Consider the following 21,168-nt stretch of genomic DNA (forward strand, 5'->3'; position numbering starts at 1 on the left):
GAGAATATCACTGAGGAAAAAAAAAATCAGTCTTGTCTTCTTACGGGGTCTGGCCACAAAATTTCATCAACATCACATGCAATGTCTTCCATTGCTAGGCAGCGGGGATAATATCTCCTCGAGTGTCGTATCCAGGCCTGACATGATACCTGGTCAATGTCTACGCATGCCTCCTCCATTGCCTCTAGAAGGGCTATGCGCTGATGGGGGCGACGGTCATAGACCTTCCAGCGCCAAGAAGAGAAGAACTCTTCAATTGGATTCAGGAATGGAGAGTAAGGGGGGAGGTAGACCGCAATGAAGAGCGGGTGATCGATAAACCAGTTGCGGACCAGAACAGCGTGATGGAAACTAACATTGTCCCATATGACGACATACCTGGTCTGCTCTGGTCTCTGAATGAGAGTGAATATTTCATGCAGGGTGTCCAGGAATGTAAGAATGTGTGCAGTGTTGTATGGGCCCAGATTTGCATGATGGTGAACAACACCGTTTTGGCTGATGGCTGCACACATGGTAATGTTTCCACCACGCTGTCCTGGGACATTGATTATGGCACGTTGTCCAATAATGTTCCTTCCCCGTCTTCTTGTTTTGCTGAGGTTAAAGCCTGCCTCATCCACAAAAATCAGCTCATGACCCATGGCATCTGCCTCTAGCTCCATCACTCTCTGGAAAAGACAAAACAAATGCAGCACAGCAGGCCCATGCACAGCACACAGTATGCACTTCCAGATTCAGTACCAATGATAAGCTTACCTGCACAAATTCATACCGCAGTTGTTTTACACGTTCACAGTTTCTTTGAAATGGGACCCTATAGATCTGCTTCATCTTTATTTGGTTGCGTGCCAGTAAGCGAGATAATGCAGAGATGCTCACATTATTTATGTCCTCGAATGTTGTGTCATCCTCTAGTATGTGCTGCTGTATTTCTCGTAGCCTTATTGAGTTGTTTGCCAACACCATATTCACTATGTAGGTCTCTTGTTCAGCCGTGAATAGTCTTCTTCTGCCCCCAGCTACAGGTCGTCTAACAATTCTACAAAGTAACAATATCAGTATTTTTACAGTAAATGTACAGTATTGTTTCTCAAAAGAATATGACACTACTGTATTACAGTATACATAATGTAAAACTTAGTATGAAGAAGATACTGTACTAACCGATTCTCATTTCGAAATGTTCTTATGATGCCTGCTACAGTGTAGCGGCTCAGGTTGGGTTGAACCCGTTGGCCAGCTTCCCTTAGGCTCATGCCATGGTTTATGACATGGTCCACTATTGTAGCTCTGATGACATCAGTGATTCTATTTCTTACTCGTACTCCTTGCCCTTCCTCTCCTCTTTCTCCTTGTGCTTCTGCACCTCCTCGTCCTCTTCCTCTAAGCACACCTCCTCGTCCTCTTCCTCTAAGCACACCTCGTTGTCCTCTTCCTCTAAGTGCTCCTCCGCGTCCTTGCTGTCCTCCTCTCCCTCTTGCTTCTGCACCTCCTCCTCCTCTTCCTCCAAATTCATTTCCTTGTCCACGTCCTCGTCCTCCTGCTTCTTCACCTCCACGTCCTCTTCCTCGCCCTCCTCTTACTCTCACTCCTCTTACTCTTCTTTCTCCTTCCATTGTTCTCCACACAAAAGGCTTACCTGTGGCTTATTTATAGTGCTCAGGCTGATTGCAAAGTCAAATAATTATAGATAATAGTTTTCACATGTGACAATGTGGCCTGACAGTTGGCAAAATTGTGTAAATAATAGCCATAAATATGTATAGTTTTGACAGGAGTGTGTAGATCATCTGGAAATTGAGTGTAAAGCAGTGAGCAGTGTTTACAGTTTTGCAAAAAGAGTGCTGTGCAGTAAATTGTATTTACACATACACAAAGTGTTTGTTACGAAATTGCAAACTAAGTGCAAAGCAGCGTTTGTGCTTTCAGTTTTGCAAACTCGGTGAAAGGTTTTGTGATAAATATTAATAGTTTTAGAAATTGTGCTATAAGAATCAATGTAAGTGTTTAAGCCATCAGAAAAAACTGTAATCCAAATATTGTTTAGTGCACAAATAGCCCAGTGGTTCAACAAGGACTTTACAGTTTTTTCTGAATGCTTAAGCGCTAATCGTGATTCTTGTAGCACAATTTCTAAAACTATTAATACGTATAGCAAAACCACTCACTGAGTTTGCAAAACTAAAAGCACAAACACTGCTTTGCACTCAGTTTGCAATTTTGTAACATTCACTGCACAACACTTCCTTTTGCGGAACTTTAAACACAACTCACTGCTTACACTCAATTACCAAATTTCCAACACACTCCTAGCAAAATTATACACATGTATGGCTATCATTACCACTATTTTGCCAACTGTCTGGCACACTTTCACATGTGAAAACTGTTTTAGATAATTAGTTCACTTTGCAATCAGCCTAAGCACTATAAATAAGCCACAGGTAAGCTGTCTGTGTGGAGTACAATGGAAGGAGCAGGAAGAGTGAGAAGAGTGAGAATCAGAGGAGGCCGAGGAGGCCGAGGGAGAGGACATGGAGGTGAAGAAGCGAGAGGGTTAGAGGAAGTTAGAGGAAGAGGACAAGGAGGAGCAAGAAGAGGACGAGGAGGGGAAAGAGGAAGGGTAAGAAGAGTAAGAAATAGAATAACTGATGACATCAGAGCTACAATAGTGGACCGTGTCATCAACCATGGGATGACCCTGAGGGAAGCTGGCCAACGGGTTCAGCCTAATTTGAGCCGCTACACTGTGGCAAGCATCATTAGGACATTTCGAAATGAGAATCGGTAAGTACTTTGTAGCACTGCCATATTCTAATGAGAAACACAACAGTACCATACATGCAGAAATACTGAAATTGCTACTTTAAAGAATTGCTAGACGTCCAGATGTTGGGGGCAGAGGAAGAATGTTCACTCCAGAGCAAGAGACCCATATAGTGAACATGGTGATTGCCAATAATGCAATAAAACTGCGCGAAATACAGCAGCGCATAACTGATAATGAAAACATCTTCCAAAATATACACAGTGTAAGCATTTCTGCACTAAGTCGTGTACTTGCGCGCCACAGAATAAGAATGAAGCAAATTTACAGAGTTCCTTTCGAGAGAAACACAGAACGTGCAAAGCAACTGCGATATGACTATGTGCAGGTAAGCTATAGTGTCATTGGTTCTGAATTTGGAAGTGCATACTGTAGTGCTGTGCATGGGCCTGATGTGTTGCATTTGTTTTGTCTTGTCCAGAGAGTGATGGAACTAGAAGCAGATGCTATTGGACATGAGCTACTTTTTGTAGACGAGGCCGGTTTTAACCTCAGTAAAACCAGGAGACGTGGCAGGAACATTATTGGACACCGTGCCATCATCAATGTCCCAGGACAACGTGGTGGTAACATAACCATGTGTGCAGCTATAAGCCAAAATGGTGTTGTTCACCATCATGCAACCATAGGCCCATACAACACTGCACACATTATTGCATTCCTGGACACCTTACATGACATGCTCACTGTTCAGAGACCAGAGCATACCCGATATGTCATCATATGGGACAATGTTAGTTTCCATAGGGCTGCTTTGGTCCGCAACTGGTTTACAGACCACCCATCCTTCATGGCACTCAACCTCCCTCCATACTCTCCATTCTTACAGTTTTTTCTGATGGCTTAAACACTTACATTGATTCTTATAGCACAATTTCTAAAACTATTAATATTTATCACAAAACCTTTCACCGAGTTTGCAAAACTGAAAGCACAAACGCTGCTTTGCACTTAGTTTGCAATTTCGTAACAAACACTTTGTGTATGTGTAAATACAATTTACTGCACAGCACTCTTTTTGCAAAACTGTAAACACTGCTCACTGCTTTACACTCAATTTCCAGATGATCTACACACTCCTGTCAAAACTATACATATTTATGGCTATTATTTACACAATTTTGCCAACTGTCAGGCCACATTGTCACATGTGAAAACTATTATCTATAATTATTTGACTTTGCAATCAGCCTGAGCACTATAAATAAGCCACAGGTAAGCCTTTTGTGTGGAGAACAATGGAAGGAGAAAGAAGAGTAAGAGGAGTGAGAGTAAGAGGAGGGCGAGGAAGAGGACGTGGAGGTGAAGAAGCAGGAGGACGAGGACGTGGACAAGGAAATGAATTTGGAGGAAGAGGAGGAGGAGGTGCAGAAGCAAGAGGGAGAGGAGGACAGCAAGGACGCGGAGGAGCACTTAGAGGAAGAGGACAACGAGGTGTGCTTAGAGGAAGAGGACGAGGAGGTGTGCTTAGAGGAAGAGGACGAGGAGGTGCAGAAGCACAAGGAGAAAGAGGAGAGGAAGGGCAAGGAGTACGAGTAAGAAATAGAATCACTGATGTCATCAGAGCTACAATAGTGGACCATGTCATAAACCATGGCATGAGCCTAAGGGAAGCTGGCCAACGGGTTCAACCCAACCTGAGCCGCTACACTGTAGCAGGCATCATAAGAACATTTCGAAATGAGAATCGGTTAGTACAGTATCTTCTTCATACTAAGTTTTACATTATGTATACTGTAATACAGTAGTGTCATATTCTTTTGAGAAACAATACTGTACATTTACTGTAAAAATACTGATATTGTTACTTTGTAGAATTGTTAGACGACCTGTAGCTGGGGGCAGAAGAAGACTATTCACGGCTGAACAAGAGACCTACATAGTGAATATGGTGTTGGCAAACAACTCAATAAGGCTACGAGAAATACAGCAGCACATACTAGAGGATGACACAACATTCGAGGACATAAATAATGTGAGCATCTCTGCATTATCTCGCTTACTGGCACGCAACCAAATAAAGATGAAGCAGATCTATAGGGTCCCATTTCAAAGAAACAGTGAACGTGTAAAACAACTGCGGTATGAATTTGTGCAGGTAAGCTTATCATTGGTACTGAATCTGGAAGTGCATACTGTGTGCTGTGCATGGGCCTGCTGTGCTGCATTTGTTTTGTCTTTTCCAGAGAGTGATGGAGCTAGAGGCAGATGCCATGGGTCATGAGCTGATTTTTGTGGATGAGGCAGGCTTTAACCTCAGCAAAACAAGAAGACGGGGAAGGAACATTATTGGACAACGTGCCATAATCAATGTCCCAGGACAGCGTGGTGGAAACATTACCATGTGTGCAGCCATCAGCCAAAACGGTGTTGTTCACCATCATGCAAATCTGGGCCCATACAACACTGCACACATTCTTACATTCCTGGACACCCTGCATGAAATATTCACTCTCATTCAGAGACCAGAGCAGACCAGGTATGTCGTCATATGGGACAATGTTAGTTTCCATCACGCTGTTCTGGTCCGCAACTGGTTTATCGATCACCCGCTCTTCATTGCGGTCTACCTCCCCCCTTACTCTCCATTCCTGAATCCAATTGAAGAGTTCTTCTCTTCTTGGCGCTGGAAGGTCTATGACCGTCGCCCCCATCAGCGCATAGCCCTTCTAGAGGCAATGGAGGAGGCATGCGTAGACATTGACCAGGTATCATGTCAGGCCTGGATACGACACTCGAGGAGATATTATCCCCGCTGCCTAGCAATGGAAGACATTGCATGTGATGTTGATGAAATTTTGTGGCCAGACCCCGTAAGAAGACAAGACTGATTTTTTTTTTCCTCAGTGATATTCTCCATTATATGTTTTTTTTTGTGCCTTGACTTGAAAAACACACTTTATGTTTACGTATTTTGATGTGTGTAAATAAATATCCATACACTTTGACCCCTGTGTGTTACTGTATAAGGTACTGAAAACCGATATGCCCTGCACACAGGATAAGCAAAAGCCAAATGAGTTTTTCATTGTTACTGCCAGTGTGCAGTGGCTGCTTTGTGTGCTTACTGATATTATGGCTTGTGTGCACCATCGGATACAAAAATACTATTTTTGAAAGAGTGTGAACAGTTTAGCAAAAAGTGTTTATGCAATTAGTGCAAAAACGTGCTTTTGCAAGTAATCTAATGTGTTTTGCTATTTGGGTGAAAGGTTTTGTGATTTGTGTGTAGAGTTTTGCAAAAAAAGCCAAAAGTTTAAAAAATTGCATCTAAGCTATCAGAAAAAACTGTAAGATTTATTGTTTGCGATTGTCTGAGAAAATGCTTGGGACAGGGTTATGTGAACAACGGGCTGAAGCACAAAACTATTTTCTTATGGTGTCTATCCCGGTAGACCAGGGATATATTCAGAAGTAGAAAAAGATCCGTCAGTCACGTCAACTATTGAATACCCAGCTAAAAAAAAGTACACTGAAATATACTTAATTTAAGTCTACTGCCATGTCCACTGCTGATAAATGTACTAAAGTTGAAAAGTACTATTTTTGCTGTAGAAATGCACTTATATGCTAATGTTATGTCATAAGTGATACTTAATATATAAATAAGTTGTAATAAGGGTACTTGACTGTACTATTTTGAGACATCATTATGATACACTTAAATGCATTTAAGTACACTTTTTATAAATGTGCTTGGTTAAACATCAAGTTCATTTTGCTCCACTTTTAAGATGCATGTCAATATAGGTATAATGCTTAGGAAATATACTTGGAATTTAATAGAATTGTGTAGTTAACACATTCTAAATATAATTTAGATGAAGTCAAAGTGTTTCAAGTATATTTAAATACATATACACATACATATTTTTATTAAGACTTCTGTTACCTAATTAAATTAAGCGTGTACTGACTATACTTTGGATATGACCATAAAATGTTAAATACACTATTCTACAAAGTGGAACAGTCAAGTAAATGAAGTGCTACATAGTGGATGCTTGGTCTATAAGGACTGAACAACAGACAAAACGACAAATTCCCTTCATCACAGAATTTTATTAAATTTTAAACACAACATTTTCATTGTTACATTTCCTTCTAATCACTGCTCTCACATCAGACACATTTGTGGTTAAATACACAAACCGTACTATCAACTATTTGATATTCCTCAAACCTGGAAAGAAGCAAGCATAGAGTCAGATAACTCAGTTGAGGAGGCTTTCAGTAAATCATAAAATTCAGAAATGATGCCATTTCCAAAATGATTCTTTGTCAGAGTTTTCTCCAGTAGGGTCAGGGCGGGCAGGACATGTAATGAATTTGATTTGCTCTAATAAAACTCCTTAACTGGAGATATTTGAAGAAATGTTTCCAAATTTGAAGAAGTTATTATTTATTGATTTTTTATTTTGGGGAAAAAAACTTGGTGGAGGTGGGGGGGGGGGGGGGGGGGGTATTTTGAAATAAATATAAGAGTTTGGGATAATATTAAATTCATATTCATTTTATGGTGTACTGCTTAAATATTTGGACAGATAGCATAGATGCTTTCGCCACTTGAAGTACAGTTTATCTTATACATACACCTGTGCTGACACTTTCAAGTTGTGATATGTTGACAGTAGCGGTTTTAGGCACATGCGAACCGGGCAGCCGCCCGAGGCGGCATTTTTTCATGACGCAAGGGGGTCGGCACGAGCACTTGGAAAAAAATAAATAAATCTGCACCGCTCCATGGTTTTCTGTTATCCGTCATATCCCCCCTGCGCGGGGGACAGTTCACCTCTGGGTCCCAAATTGAACGAACGGACGGACGGGGGGGGGGGGGGGGGGGATCCACTGTATAAAAGGGCTAAAGTCAGTCAGTGCGTCATATGACTTTCTTCCATATAACGCACATTTCATTCATAATATTATAAATACAGGCCTATAAGTTCTGCACGTTTTTGTTTTTATGAATTGTGTGAAATGGCCAAATAAAAATAGGTAATACAAAACGATTATGTCACTATGGAGTGAAATTAGTCTCAAAATGGTCACAAATGCGTGTTCCATGATCCACACGTGAAACATGACATTCACAAATGCGTACAACGATTTGTGTGTGTGTACAACGATTTGTGTGTGAATTGTGGGTGTTACAAATGCGTACCGAGGTATCTGAACGTGTGTGATTGTTTTGCAAATTCACAAATCAGATAGTTCATTCACAAAGCTCATCCTTTTCGTTTCCAAAAGACTTCCTGCGCTTACCAGTAAGCCTACCCATACGGAACGGCAGATACGGACGGATCAGGCTGCGCACGCACACGGAGTTTTGAGACTATTTTCACGCTGCTCAGATCCGCAGATCCAGAAATGCATGGTGCCTTTGAGTGTCACCGGGAAAATGGAAAATCTAAACTTGGGCGAAGAGAGCTATATCTTTCCTTTAGGGAAAATTAACCTTCACTGATATAGCTTCTCGTTTAGTTACCACACTGAACTCAACAGAGGACCACGTAGATATTAATATGTTTTTAATTTAAGATTATTTTTAAAAATTTAAAATCTTAAAAACTGTGATTTTAAATGTTCTATTGAAGGATTTGTGCAATTAAGAAATAAAACATGGCTGTTTGTGCAAAATTTTGTGTCATTTTTTTGGCGGGGGGGGGGGGGGGGCGCGCTCGGAGGAGTCTCGCCCGGGGAGTAATTCAATGTAGAACCGCTGGACCACTGGACCCAGAGGCAGGGGCGCCGCTAGGGATTTTGGGCCCCATGAAAAGAATCTTTACAGGGCCCCCCAACACAGCGGCGATTTTTTTTGATGCTATTTTACATATAATTATGCATTTTAATGGTATTTTTGACTATCATTACCATTACCAATGAGGCATCATTTTGACAGAGGGGAGATCAACTATTATTGTATAAGAACAGCTTGATAAATGTTTGACTGGATTGATTATTTAACTAATATAGCAGTAAAATTTAAAAATCCAGAGTTTTCTTGAGCTAAAATGGTGAGAAAAGGGAGCTAGCTTATAGACCACAGACAGGGAGAAAGTTAATATTCCATAACTTTCCACCACAACTAACAAACCCACCTTTTTTTAAAAAAATACTGGGTGACATATTGTCGACCCTTCAACTCCTTCTCCTCTCTTAATTTCTTTTCTTTTCTTTTTTGGCTGCCTGATTTTTGAGGCATACTGCCGTCTCCTCCTCATTGCCCGCTGTGGCGCTGTGTGACAAACCGCCGGTGCGCTACCTGCAGCTGATCCAGTCGGACTGAACCATTTTACATAAATAGAGGGGGGCCCTGCAGGCGTTGATGTTTCCAAAACAAATAAAGTTATTGTTACCAGGACATTGAAAATAAAACATTTGTGATTATATGTTAGTTAATAACTTAGTGTCATTATCTTTTCTGTATTATAATTTCATCATCCTTAGGGGCCTCTCTGGGCCCCCCTCAATCATGGGCCCCTAGAATCCGTCTCCTTTACCCCCCCTTTTCGGCGCCCCTGCCCAGAGGTGAACTGTCCCCCGCGCCCCCCTCCCCTTTCCCTTTCTCACACACACAACTTCTGTGCACGGCACCTTCTCAGCAAGCAGGGGCGCCTGCAGCAGCAGGGGGCGTCAATTTGCCAATTCCCCACACAGATATGACGGATAACAGAAAACCATGTAGCGTTGCAGATTTATTTATTTATTTTTTTCCATGTGCTCGTGCCGCCCCCCTTGCGTCATGAAAAAACCGCTACTGGCTGTACCTTAACCACTGCTTTACTGCTTTCACTTGCCTGACAGTAATTAACCGCTTGACGCCTGAATTGACTTACAATTATTATATGAAATTATATGAAAACATTCATTATTTATGTTTTTGCTTTCAAGCTGATGCTAAAATAAGTGTAGATTGTTAATGTGTCTATAGCACATAGTATAGACATTATTTTTATGTATGATGCAAATTAATGACAACAGGAATGGTAAAAATGGTAAAACATGAAATGACTAAATCGATATGTACAAATAACAAGAGTTTCTAATTCATCGTTACATATGGAGATGTCATTACCCTGCAAAACCTGTGCAATTTCCTCAGTGAACAGATCAGCATTATAATCACTGTCAGCGTTTAAAACTGCCAGTACACCGCTGGTCGGGGGCGGCCCCCTTAAAACAACATTTCAGAGCCACCAGGCTATGGGATGTTGTCTATTTATTGGTCAATAACACCAGCCACCCTGTCTCTTACCATGGCGGACACACGCTCTGGGTCATGCAGAGTAATTTCCCTAAAGTCCACAAGCTAGAGGCGTTCCCTTCCTTTCAAATTTAGTATGTTTATAACCTGTACCTGTTCCATACCAGATTCCATGATTGCCCTCAGGCATGTGAAAGCAGCCGCGTCTTTCACTGTTAAACTCACAGACAGCTCCGTTAACAAAACACCGCCATTGTATTGTATCAACAGAATCATCAGACACAGCGGCACCGCAATCGTACTCGAGCTCAGCCAAAGGCACGGCCTGCATTTCGGCGTCTGAGTCACAGACGTCTCCATTAACAAAACCCTGCCTGCATGCAGTGATGGGCAAGCTACTTGATATGTGTAGTGAGCTAAGCTACCAGCTACTCTACAATAAATTCAGCTTCACTACACAGAAGCTACCACCCATAAAAATGTAGCAAGCTAAGTTACAATCTATCAAAAGTAGCTTGATAAGCTACATTAGTAGCTACTTTCAGTTAATCAAACTGCATGCCAAGTCAAATTATAGCAATGAGCCTGAATAGGACAAAAATATGAGTTTAGTTTACAAATTAACATTGTATTTTCATTACAAATTAACATTGTAATTGTATTTTCCTAAGAACTGTTATTTAACTGTAATTTAACTGAATTGCTATATTTCAGCAAGAATGCCCTCTGAAATTGTAAATAAAATACAGTAAGTAAATTAAAAAACAGGATAGCAAAGCAGGAACTTTTTCTTTGGGTTGCACAGAAGGCATCTGAAAATATATTTCTTTTCACTGGTCTCCACTAAAGTGACATACTTTTGAAGGTATGGCCACGGTGTATGCTCAATGCTCTTCCACGGATCTTGGGCTCTCTGCCATTCTCTTTTCTCTCCAGTGTGTGTGTGTCGCTTGTCTATGTCGTCACCATGAACATTCTGTAGGCCTACGCATGCGCTTGTACCCGGCGTGTTTTTGTCGAAACAGAAACATCCTGTTTTCCTAATTTATGTGTTTGATGGCTGCAGGGAAATGCTGTTGTGTGTGAAATGTCAGAAATGTCCAGGAGAAATTAGCTTTCGAGGACGCTACTGCGCTACTTGATCAATAAAAGAGCTTAGCTACTGAAAAGTTACTTGGTTTTGTAAATAGCGACGTTACTGCCAAGTTACTGCCAAGCTACTGACAAAAGTAGTTAAGCTAGTAGCGTCGCTACTGCCCATCACTGCCTACATGTAGCAGCATTATCAACTCAATATTGCTGTCACGATAGTCCTGAGGCTCAGCCATCGGACCGATTTGCATTTCACAGTCCGACTCATTCACAGCTCTGTTAACAAAAGCGTGTGTGTGTGTCGCAAACATTATGAGCACCAACTGAATATGACCATGTAGGACGTGGAGTTATCAGGTGTAATATCAGGACCAGCTCAACTAGGGTCCTCAGGCAATTGTTAGTATCATCGAGTTTCTCATTGACTGTATCTAAAGTTTTTACCTAGCTGCTTCCGCCGTTCTTTCATGGCGTGGTGGGAATCATTATCAAGAGACCAATCAGAGACCAAACTATTTTATCGAGCATAAAGTATCGCTCTGCACATCAGACTCCAGTTGGACGCTAACAGGGTTCTCTACAGAATCATTAACGATGATAGCACCAAACTGGAGAGACAGTAGCACAGGGTCTGGAAATCATCAACTTCTGCAAACCACTGCCCCATGGTATCTCAAATATGTTATTTATTACCATACCAATATTAAAACATGCTTGCACTCCACTAAGGTGAATGTCCAGTGACTGCGCTACTATCCCCACCTCTGCCTCCTCCTCTTCCTCCTCCCGAAATATTGTATTCAACTGCTCTTTGTTTTCTTTGGTCTCAGTCCAAGATAATATTTTTCTTTTTTTCTCTCTTCCTTCAAGACTCACAGTCATTTCTTTCACCTCATCCACGAGCATGGCCCTACTGTTCCAAAGTTAGAAGCGGTACCAGTAAATTTGGTTTAATCAGCTCAGTTTCTTCTTGTACATACTCTGTTACGTCCATCCTTTCTCCCTCTGGCCCAGCCAGAGTTGTCTGTGCCCGTATTTTCGCAGCTGCTTGCATGTCCTATATTAACACAGACTGCATTTCAGTGCAACCAGAGACTGTATAAATATGGACAATGTGTCTCCATTTCCTTGCAATGGCCAAAGCAGCGGTGGAAAAAAGATTGGGGATCCAGCTCATTGAACCGGCCACCAAAGAAGACTCAAGAATTATGAATCTAGAGTCTATTTAACCGGCTCAGTTGATTGATATATAATCAATAAACGGCACCATTCAAACATCTTACATCTCACTCGGCAGAGAAACAGAATGTACTACCTGACTTGACCACTAGCAAACTAAGGCACTTAAGTAGCGATTCTGTAACAGATTCGCTGCTCATGAGTCCCTGCTTAACCGAGAGCAGGGAGTCAACAGCCACTCACGCGGTCGGCAGAGAAACGAAACTTAACTGACTCAGGGATCATTCTCATCTCAGAGAAAACACAAATCCAGCCAGTCTAAAGACGGAAAAAATTACAATGAGGTCAGCTGACTACCTGAATATACTGCATGACCAGGTTATTCCATCAATGGATTTTTTCTTCCCTGATGGCACGGGTGTATTCCAAGATGACAATGCCAGGATTCATGGGACTCAGATTGTGAAAGAGTGGTTCAGGGAGCATAAGACATAATTTTCACACATGGATTGGCCACCACAGAGTCCAGACCTTAACCCCATTGAGAATCTTTGGGATGTGCTGGAGAAGGCTTTGTGTGTATTTTTGGAAGTTAATGAAATAATTAGGCATTTGCTTTACACATGATAAGAATCTTAAAGTCTGGGGTGACAATAGACAGTGCTATTCATGCACATGCTCGCTGTCCAACCTGTTCCTTTGTTTTTAATTGAGCTAGGCCAAGGAACAGAGGCCACCTACACACAAAGATTTGGTGCGGAATGATATTGTTTTGACTGCAAGCGTGACGAGGAATGAGTACTCATTCATCACAGCTGAGACGTTTTCCACACACTGAGCCTTTCCCACAGAAGCATAGATGAAGGAGCCAAAGTCTTTCCACAGCTTTGAAAACCAGCTCCTTATTTTGTGTCGTTCACCACTTGGAAGACGTCTTCTGGAGCTTCATCAAGCACAGGCACCACATCAGGTGTGCGTGTGTGTGTGGGTGTGTTGTGTGTGTGTGTGTGTGTGTGTGTGTGTGATTGCGGTGAAATATGTCTCACAGTTGCAAAGAAAGAAACACTCTGACATTTCTGACACACTTTTACCTCCACTTTGACCCGAACAGTATCTATGTGATATAAACATGCAGGGGGTGGTTGCAAATATGTGAGATGAACCATTTTCATATTATATGTTGATTACACTAATTAAGGCAAGCAGAAGAAGTTTCATACTGAAAAAATACTTTTAACTATTTTTCCTAGATCTTCAAACTTTAAAACGGATCAATTTGACCCGTAACATAACAGGAGGGTTAACAATAATAATAATACAATAATAAAACATTTGGGAATTTATCACTCAAAAGGGAATGGGTGTATTTTTTCTTTTAATTATTTTAGCATCATGTCCCTAATTATTCTATTCCCAACTGATCAGACTTTTACATGCATGTCTTTGTATTCTAATTACAAATGGTTAAGCACAATGTCAAATATTATGTAAGACGTGGGTGTGATTGAAAAACACTTCTTGTGAAACAATGTGCATTATGACATTCCCTTGGTATTTATTTTTTTTTCCCCCATCAGACGTAGGGCTGGGTGTACTTTAAGCTGTTTAAACTGTAACAGCTATGTTACTGGTTTGTCTTGTGTGCCATACAAATGATGTTGATCGTGCCCATTACAGTTTTTTCCAATTGCTTAAACACAATTTTGCAAACTAGGTTGGTTTTATCAAAATACTAACACAATTCACCAAACCACACACCCAAACTGCAAAATACCTCATATATCCTGCAAAATGAAGCACTGCAACCAAAATCAATCTTTTGCACCAGATGGCACACACTTCATTCGTATTACAGATTTTTGTCTAACCAACTACACACTGTTGGGCATAATGAAAAGCACTCTCATCTTTAGTATGCTTTGCCATAATGCTAACATAGTTCAAACTGTAGAGAATTCTTCAGATTGTTCACATGCACAGAAATATTTGCAGCTACACACGCGTGCTATTGAAATATTTATTTTTTTATTTTTCACCAAACAAGTCAGTGCAACATATGCACAGCAGATATATTTACGTTGGAGTGAACTAAAATATGCTCACAAAACAGTAAGCTGAAAAAAACAATTGCAGAAAAAAAAAATAAAGAGGAAATTAGGTCTGGCCACAACGCCCCGTCAACATCGCACTCTCACCCTCCCTCTTCCTCTTCCTCTCTCAGCAATGTCTTCCATTGTTGTTGTAAAAGAAAAAAAGATGCTCACCTGTGCTCTTTTTTTGCTTACTTCCTGATTGAAGTGTTACAGTTTTTTTCAATTGCTTACACACAAATCCTTTATGTAGCACACACTTTCTAAAACCTTTGACTCAAACTTCACAACTCTACATCAATTCAGCAAAACCATACACTAATTCTCAGCCTTGACACAGTTTTCAATTTAGCTTTTAACTTTTTGCAATTCAATACACACAATTCTCTACCTAACACACAAAAATCTATCAGGAAGTAACTTGATTTCCTATTTCAAACACAACCAATGAAAATGCCACACTTAGTCATCAGTGCCTCAGACTCCATCCTCATGTGTGCAAACAATAATTGCTTTACTGAACACCAACCAATCACTGCCTGATATAGGCCTATAAATAGGCCAAAGGTCAAGTAACCTGTCTTGAACAATGGATAACGTCAATGCAGAGAGAGACAGGGGAGTCAGAGGAGGACACAGAGGACGGCGAGGAGTTCGAGTTCGTGGAGGACACTTTGGAAGAGGAGCAGTAAGAGGAAGAGGACACTTTGGAAGAGGAGCAGGAAGAGGGAGAGGAAGAGGAGGACTTGGAGGAGTAAGGGAAAGGGAGGAACCAAGGAGAGTAGTCCCTGATGAGATTAGGGCTACTCTCATTGATCATGTCATCAATCATGGGTTGACCATGAGAGAGGCTGGACTCAGAGTCCAACCCAACTTGAGTCGATTTACAGTGGCAGCCATAATTCGAACATTTCGAAATGAGAACAGGTATGCAACAATTATTGTAACAGTAATGTAGAGTACAGTAATAGCCATTTCTGCATACATAGTACTATAAAATACATGTATTCTATTGTAGCTCAAAACATCCAATGTATATACTGCATACTGTATGAATGGTCACAGGGCATTACAGCCTTGACTTACTGCGCATACACTCATACAGCTATTTCTGAATTTTCCAGAATTGAAAGACAACAGTATCATGGAGGACGAGGTCGTATATTCTCACAAGAGCAAGAGACCGCGATTGTGAATATGGTTTTAGCAAACAATGCAATTAGAATCCGTGAGATCCAAAGTCGTATTTTGCAAGATGAAGACATATTCAACAATAGTGATGCTGTGAGTCTTGCAACAATACACCGTGTCCTGCAGAGGAATCAGTTTCGAATGAAACAGCTGTACAAGGTCCCATTTGAAAGGAATTGTGACAGAATCAAGAATCTGCGGCATGAGTATGTGGAGGTATGTACATAGCAATGCCAGTACATCACACTTTCATCTGCTGAGACTATGGTATTGTGCATATCCTGATCTATTGTTTTGTCTGTGTGATACAGAGAATATTGGAGATGGATGCCCACCCCATTCTGCATGAATACATCTTTGTGGATGAGGTGGGGTTCAATCTCACCAAGTCAAGACGTAGAGGGAGAAATATCATCGGGCAGAGGGCAATTATCAATGTCCCAGGCCAACGTGGAGGCAATATTACCATGTGTGCTGCCATAACACATAATGGTGTTCTGCACCACCATGCAACACTTGGCCCCTACAACACTGACCATATCCTGACATTTCTGGATACTCTTCAGGGAATTCTTGCTCCAAATGAAGATGATCCAGACCAGGCAAGATATGTGGTTATATGGGATAACGTCAGTTTTCATCGCTCTCAGTTGGTCCAAAATTGATTTGCCAATCATCCAATTTTTTCAGTTGTAAACTTACCTCCATATTCACCTTTCCTAAACCCAATTGAGGAATTCTTTTCAGCATGGCGCTGGAAAGTATATGATCGTAATCCCCATGCCCGTCTGCCACTTCTCCAGGCAATGGAGGAAGCATGTGGTGACATTGATGTTGCCTCTATCCAAGGTTGGATACGCCACGCCAGAAGGTTTTTCCCTCCATGTTTGGCCAGAGAAAATATAGCATGTGATGTAGATGAAATATTGTGGCCAGATCCAGCCCGGAGGAGAGATGGACCCTAAATACACACCCAACTAGTTCTCTCTTTCTCTGTCTCTCTCTCTTTCTCTCTCTCTCTCTCTCTCTCTCTCTCTCTCTCTCTCTCTCACACACACACACACACACACACACACTTTTGTCATGCATTACTGTAAATCTCTATTTTTTTGGTTGATGTACCACCATATGTGGTGGTTGGTGTACATGCTTTGTTTTTTCCTATGTGCTGTACAAAACTGAATTCACTACAGCAACTGATTTATTCAGAAAAATAAGCATGTTTGGTTCCAATATTGATTGGATTGATTTATTTTTGCATATTACTGTATTTTCACTCTTATATGGCAATATTTTAAAAAAATCCATAAAAACAAAAGAGCTTTAGATTTAGAGTAACAGTGTGTACATGATAGACATAAGTTTATAATACTATGGAAAATGTGTTTATGATGTGAGACAAATGCTTGCTTTTGAGATATGTGTACAATATTTTGAACGCTGTGTTTGATTTTGCAAGATAGGGGTCACTTTTTGCATTTCATTTGAGCAATTATTGAATTTGTGTGTAGAGCTTTGAAAAAAACAGATAGAGCTTTGAAAATGTGTGTAAGCAATTGAAAAAAACTGTAACAATTACATAACACCTATTTGGCCAGGTAGCACATATAGTGGCCAATGAGCTCATGTAGTGCGTCATTTTAAATGGCAGTGTTTTGAAATCGCAAACGTGACTTTATGCCAGATTGTTGTGTCTTATGCAGAGAACCGCGTTCACTACACTCAAAAAGTGCCATTTCGAATTGCAAAATGTGTGTAAAGCAGAAAATGTGTTTAAAGTTTTGGAGATTTGAGATGATTTTTTGCTCCCTATGTGTCAGTTTAAATATTTGTGCTATCCATGTCATTTTAGTGTGTTAGCAACTGGAAAAAACTGTAAAGTCACACATGGCAGGTTTCATACGCGGCTGCCAATAGAGAGGGTAAAACCTGTAATCAGTGCATGCCACGCTGTGTTCTCTTCAAACGTTCCATGACAATTGTGCCCAAAGACAGAGACTCATCTAAGACCAGCGTTTTTGGTTTATTACTAGGGACTTGCACAAAGCTGCACTTTTATTTTTATTTCTTCTTCTTTTTAAGGGTGTTTTATATTTTTCTAGGTGGTTTATTCAAATGTTATTTATATGTGTGCCTCTTAAGCCGGGAGTCTGCAAAATTTCGTTATGTTCTCATAATGACAAGAAAGACTCTTGATTCTTGATTCTAGTGCAACTGGTCGTTTGGACTGCTTAGTTTGGACACAATATGTTTCTCACTGTCACATGTGGTACACGGGATTGTTTGCATGGAAAACGTGCAGTGATTGTCATGTCTTCCGTTCTTGGTTTTCTGTCATGTCTTTCGTCATGGTTTAGTTTCTATCATGGTTTCCGTTTAGTCCTGTCATGTTGTCTGTCATGGTTTAGTTTCCTGTGTTTCTGTTTATTGTATTTTGTTAAGTTCTTGGTTTTTCAGTAATGGTTAGTGTTTAGTTTCTCTGTTCAGTTGCCCGTTTTATTTTGTTAAGTTCTGGTTTTCCTGGTTGTGTTGTTCCATGTCATGTCTGTCATATTGTCTGTCATGGTTTAGTTTTCCGTGATGTCTTTCGTCATGTCTTTCGTCATGTCTTTTCATAGTCACGGTTTAAGTTTCTTGGGTTTCTGTTTGTTGTATTTTGCTTTTTCATAGTCATGGTTTAGTGTTTAGGTTTACTGCTTGTTTCTCAGGTATCATGCCACTGTTTGTCCGCCATGTCCACGTTCCATGTTAAGTGTTTCAAGCCAAGTTCATGTCATAGATTTTCATGTTTCATGCCACGTTGTGTTTTTTGGATTTCCTGCCCTGTGAGCAGCACCCTTGGTTTTTGTAAGTTTGTTTCTTTTTTTTGTTAATTAAAACCTTTTTTCGCCTACTCCTGCCTCCTTCAAGTCCTGCATTTGGGTCCATAACTCCCAACCCCCGCTACCCCATGTGAAAGAATGACGCGACCACGAAAGGACCCAGCGGACTTTGTTTTTGATGAGGAGGAGAAGATGGAATTTATTTTATGTAATTGGGAGCAAATAAGGAACTACAGACTTTGGCTCAGGCCTGAGTTCCAGCCTCTTTTCGAGGGAACTCGCTTGGCCATGAGGGCCCCAACGGGGAGGATGGGTCCACATGGACGCCATGGAGGGAGGTCTGCTGGCCGGCAGCCTCTGGAGTCACGCACTGCCGGCCACTTGGCAGCATCTCCCCGGCCTGCTGGCCACCGGCTAGCTAGCTTCCAGCGAGCCGCTCCTGCCTCCGTTCCTGCTCCAGCTCCCATACCGGCCCCAGGGGTCGGCCCAAGCCTTGCTCCTGCTCCTGTACCAGCCCCGAGGGTCGGCTCATGCCCCGCACCTGTCCCCTTACTGGCCCCGAGGGTCGGCTCATGTCCTGTCCCCTTACCGGCCCCGAGGGTCGGCTCATGTCCTGTTCCTGTTCCGGCCCGGAGGGTCGGCTCATGTCTCGCTTCAGCTCCGGCTCCTCTCCCGGCACCGAGGGTCACTTCAGCTCCAGCTCCTCTCCCGGCTCCGAGGGTCGCTTCAGCTCCGGCTCCTCTCCCGGCTCCGAGGGTTGCTTTAGCTCCGGCTCCGAGGGTCGGCTCATGTCCTGCTCCAGCGCTGCTTCCTGTCCCTGTTCCGGCTCCAAGGATCCGCTCATGTCCTGCTCCAGCGCTGCTTCCTTTCCCTGTTCCGGCTCCGAGGGTTGCCTCTTCTCCGGCTCCCGTTCCGGCTCCGAGGGTCGCCTCTGCCCTGGTTCCCGTTCTGGCTCTGAGGGTCGCCTCTGCCCTGGTTCCCGTTCCGGCTCCGAGGATCGCCTCTTCTCTGGTTCCCGTTCCGGCTCCGAGGGTCGCCTCTTCTCTGGTTCTCGAGGTGGCTCGGACCCCGGCTTCTGCCCCTGTTCCCGAGGTGGCTCGGACCCCGGCTTCTGCCCCTGTTCCTGAGGTGGGTCTGGCCTCTGCTCCTGTCCCCGCTCCTGCTCCTGAGTGGTTTGTCCAGTCTGACAGGCCACCCGGCTGCCCCCCAGAACTCTCTGCCATGTCTGCCCGGCCACCCGGCTGCCCCCCAGAACTCTCTGCCATGTCTGCCCGGCCACCTGGCTGCCCCCCAGAACTCTCTGCCCTGTCTGCCCGGCCTCCCGGTCGGCCCCCTGAACTCTCGGCCACGTCTGCCCGGCCTCCTGGCCGACCCCCAGAACTCTCGGTCCTGTCTACTTGGCCTCCTGGTCGCCCACCAGAACTGTCAGGTTTGCGCGACCTCCCGGTTGCCTTGGATCCCTCCTGCCGTGCCCCCTCCACCCTCCCTGTCGAGTTCAGACTTTTGTTTAAGTTTTTGGTTTTGTAGGGACGTCTGGGATCCGTCCCTTAAGGAGGGGTTCTGTCATGTCTTCCGTTCTTGGTTTTCTGTCATGTCTTTCGTCATGGTTTAGTTTCTATCATGGTTTCCGTTTAGTCCTGTCATGTTGTCTGTCATGGTTTAGTTTCCTGTGTTTCTGTTTATTGTATTTTGTTAAGTTCTTGGTTTTTCAGTAATGGTTAGTGTTTAGTTTTTCTGTTCAGTTTCCTGTTTTATTTTGTTAAGTTCTGGTTTTCCTGGTTGTGTTGTTCCATGTCATGTCTGTCATGTTGTCTGTCATGTTGTCTGTCATGGTTTAGTTTTCCATCATGTCTTTCGTCATGTCTTTCGTCATGTCTTTTCATAGTCACGGTTTCAGTTTCTTGGGTTTCTGTTTGTTGTATTTTGCTTTTTCATAGTCATGGTTTAGTGTTTAGGTTTACTGCTTGTTTCTCAGGTATCATGCCACTGTTTGTCCGCCATGTCCACGTTCCATGTTAAGTGTTTCAAGCCAAGTTCATGTCATAGATTTTCATGTTTCATGCCACGTTGTGTTTTTTGGATTTCCTGCCCTGTGAGCAGCACCCTTGGTTTTTGTAAGTTTGTTTCTTTTTTTTGTTAATTAAAACCTTTTTTCGCCTACTCCTGCCTCCTTTAAGTCCTGCATTTGGGTCCGTAACTCCCAACCCCCGCTACCCCATGTGACACTGATGACCCGACTCTGGAGGAAGTATAGTGTAGTATAAAAAATATGCACTTAGATGTTTCCATTTTTATTGCATATATTAATAATTAAAGATTTGTATGAGTTTGCGTGAGTGTTCACCCCCTTTTAAGTGACTGACCTGCTAGCAGTCTCACAGTTAGTGAAACAGACGTAGTGTGAGTACACCTGTGTCTGGAAGGTCCATTCCCTAGTTCAGCTGTATTGCTACAATATACAAGTACGCTATGAAAGAACACTCAAAGAAACTCAGAGAAAAGGTTGTTGAATGGTCGGGGGGAGCGGACCACCCTGGCCACACAGTATTCGCAGTGCTCTCATCAGGATCTGGATCCTGAGCACAAGAACGGACACACAAACACTGCTCTCTATGACTAGGAATAATCTTTGTTTGTGTGTAGGTTCTGTATAGTTCTGTGTATTTTGCATACTCACTTATAGATCCTATTCTTTCCTACTTCATTTCTACATCACTACATTAAATCATTGTAGTTCACCATACTGCATTATATCAGATT

The sequence above is a fragment of the Chelon labrosus genome (genome assembly GCF_963514085.1).
Source record: "Chelon labrosus genome assembly, chromosome: 16".
In the NCBI taxonomy this organism is placed as follows: Eukaryota; Metazoa; Chordata; class Actinopteri; order Mugiliformes; family Mugilidae; genus Chelon; species Chelon labrosus.